Below are 3,708 nucleotides of genomic sequence, written 5' to 3' on the forward strand. Positions count from 1 at the left end.
GATTATCCAAGTGGTACCAAGGGTCAAAGTCAAAAGGAAAGATGTGACAACAGAAGAAGAGGGATGGAGTGATGTGCTTTGAAGATGAAGGAAGGGGCCAAGAGCCAAACAGTGCAGGTGTTTACTAGTAGCTAGAAAAGACAAGAAGACAAATCCTCCCCTAGATACTCCAGAGGAAACACTGCCCTGCCAATACTTTGATCCTAATCTTGTAAGATTAATTTCAGATTTCTGACCTCTAGCACTTTAAGATAATAAATATGTGGCTCTTCCAGTTGGCTGCCAAAGATGGCAGAGGGTTAGGTCCTACTACTGAACGACTGATGCCATCTCTTGGCCAGTCAGTGGCCATGATGATCAAGCAGGTACTGCTGGGCCAGAAAATGGTGGTCGTGTGTTATATGGGCATCAACATTTCTGGCAATTTCGACAAAAGCAAGGTCAAACCAGTCAAAGTGGGCCACCCCACAAGACAAAGCGAGGCCAGGCTGCCCTGGACTACCTCAGGGTATTTGATGGGATCCTGTCACACTATGACAGGAAAAAGTAGGTGGTGCTTCCTGCTGCCCTCAAGGTTGTGCATCTAAAGACGTAACAATTTGCCTACATGGGATGCCATGAGATTGACTTGAAGTACCAGGCAGTGACACTCACCCCAGAGAAGAAGAATGGCAAGATCCATTACTGCAAGGAAAAATAGCTCATGAGGCTATGGAAACAGACCAAAAAGGACACGGAGAAGAAAAATGACAAATACACAGAGGTCCTCAAGACTCATGAACTTCTGGACTGAGCCCAGGAGTTCACTTGGCTTGACATGCCCTTCCACAGTAAAGTAGAAAAAATAAAGGTGGGTACATGCCATGAAATCATAGCAGAGTTAAGGAGAGAACAAATCAGGAAGGAGAAATGCACTGTATAGCCTGGGGCAGAGTACTAGGGAAGCCACAAGGAAAGGATTCAGTCCAGCCAAACCAGGAGAAGGTATAGAGCCAGGTCCTCTACAACTCAGTTGTGCACAATTTCTCTCGCTCAGGTGAACAAACAGGCCACTCTCACAGCAGAACGCAGGTACCCCAGGCTTTCCATTCAGTAGTGAGGGCTCCATCCCTCCACTTAATGGACTACACAGAAAATAGTAAATGCTTAGATACATACAATAAATCAACATTCGTAAGTAACCAAGGTAACATTACCAAGTTAATTATTTCAAATGATTTTTTTCTTAAGATGCATTCACTTTGAACCATATGTAACAAAAAATCTGCAAACCAGGTTTTCCAAAATGATAAATGCTAATGTTTCTGCTCATCACTAGTAGGGTGAAATTGTTCAGAGCATGATCTTTGGAATAAGACTGCATGGTATTCAGAAATGTGCTCCCACCCCCCGCCAAAAAAAAAAAAAATCCATGTCTTAATGCTGGAAACTGAAGATATTCTCTTACACGGCAAAGGAATATGAAAGTTGCAGATGAAATTAAGATTGCTCACCAGCTGACTTTAAAATAGGGAGATCATCCTGGATTATACAGGTGAGCAATGTTATCGCAAGGTCCCATAAAAGTATCCTAGGGAGGCAGAAGAGGAGGTGCGAGTGATGTAATATGAGGACTCAACTTGCCTTTAGCAGCTTTTGAATTTAGAAGGAGGGGACCAGAAATGCAGACAGCCTCTAAAAGCTGGAAACGGCAAGGAAATAGATTCTCCCTAGAGACTCCAGAAAAGAATGCAGACTTGCTGAACCTTGATTTTAGTCCAGTGAGACCTTTGCCAGATGTGTGATCTATAGAAACACAAAATAATAAACACAAAATAATAAGCTGCTAAATTTGTGACAATTTGTCATGGCAGCAATAGAAAACTACATGGTTCAAATTTTGACTATCATTTAGTACCTGTGAGAGCTTGAGAACATTACTTAACTTTTCTATTCCTGTTTATCTGTAAAATGAAATTAATAGTACTGTTGACTTGAAGATAAAATAAAATATGCATATAATATTTAGAACAATTCCAGACACACAGTAAATGCTCAATAAACGTTAAATGTTGCTATTGTTATTTTATTGTTGTTTTGTATTTACCTTCCTCTTTGATATTTATCATGAGATTTTACTTGAGAGCCATACTTCAGATATATGTTTTTCCTGAATCCATTTAAACGGCACAAGAAAAATGCTTGCTAAATGTTTAATAGCATTAAAGTCCTGAAGTGCCTGGAGTACCTTCTTAGGATGTTTAGTTTTTAGCTTTGAACATCTAACTCATCTTGCTCGTATCTAACTTGCTAGAATAGGCTGCACTACACCATTTTAAAAAAGAACTTTCTTACTTCTTGAGGACTTAATTATAGTGCCGCTGGTTGGTGAGTTTGCATTTTAAACCAAGACCTTGAAATAAACACAGTCATTTCAGTTCTTGATACAACTGGCTGAAAGTACATTTTCTGATTAGCTTGTCGGCTGAGTACACCATGGCAATGGGGTAAAATTAGCCACACTTGCCAATGACCTAATGCTCATTACATTAAATTTTGGCCATTTCTGAGCTTTTCTTTTTCAAATATATCATGTTTGATACACCTGGTGTGTTTACAGTGCGTCCAGACATTTTATGTGAAACATATAAAAAGTGTCTGCAGTATATGCTTAATTTAAATAATTTGTATTTAAATTAACAAAGTTTTGTTAGACACATAAAAATAAAGTTAATTTATTTTTAATACATTCTAGAGTCCTCTAAGAGATCCCAATCCTAAGCAACATTTATCTCCATGGCTACAAAGTGTCAAAAAGAGTTGGTCTTGCATTAGTCCAACCCTCATACCTTTAACAATTATTAATAATAGAAATATCTTTTATTGTGATTGACAGCAATATACATTTGAAAGTATAAAAGATCACTGTTTAGAAAAGAGGCCTCATTGATGCACCACATCTTCGCTAGTTTCAGTGGCTGGCGAAAGAGAATAGATTGAGCTTCCTTGTTTGCCATTCACTCATTCACTTATTCATTCTTTCAATAAATGTTCATTAGGTTTATATAATTAATATCCCATGAATTGTAAAACTCTCTCAAAACTAAATCATGTATCGTTTAAGAACATACACACATGTGGTCTGATTTTAAAATCCATAAAATTCAGAATAGTGCTGCCTCTAGGAGAGGTAGGGAGATGGAATGAGCCAGAAAGGTGCAGGTAGCCACAATGGTATGGGTGGTGCTGGAGGTCTGGGTTCGGTGGTAGGTCCTCAGATGTTGGTTCTATCGCTATGTTTTATAACATACATGTACTTTATTATATTCTTTTCATGTGCCCAATATTCATTTTAAAAATGATCGACCAATTTATGCCTTAAGTAGCTTGTAGTCTTGTATGGTCTCCAGAACTTGACTATTTCTTATATCTTACACTGTAACCATAGTCTCTCACCCTCCATTTTAAGGAGTCTATCATCTTTTTAGAGGGGGGGAAAAAAGACTGTATTTGCCTAAGTTTTAAAAATCCTTGATTAAAGAGTACTATGAACTCACATGCGATTGCTTATCCTGATTCAAAGGCCTGAGAATCATCACTGTCTCATAAGAAGGGCTATGAGTATATTTGCTTGTTTCCTATTTCCTGCTACGGGAACTCAAGGCAGGGTCAGCTCCAGGCATATCTCACGTCTAATGCTGTGCAAAATAGTCAAAAGGCATGTTTCCA

General features: G+C 38.6%; 1 pseudogene; it reads left to right on the plus strand.

Moving 5' to 3' along the window:
• The first annotated feature begins 288 nt into the window (after window positions 1-288).
• On the plus strand, window positions 289-793 carry LOC111731242 (annotated as a pseudogene).
• The last annotated feature ends 2,915 nt before the right edge of the window (window positions 794-3,708 follow it).

The sequence above is a fragment of the Pteropus vampyrus genome, unplaced genomic scaffold (genome assembly GCF_000151845.1).
Source record: "Pteropus vampyrus isolate Shadow unplaced genomic scaffold, Pvam_2.0 Scaffold11, whole genome shotgun sequence".
NCBI classification, from domain to species: domain Eukaryota; kingdom Metazoa; phylum Chordata; class Mammalia; order Chiroptera; family Pteropodidae; genus Pteropus; species Pteropus vampyrus.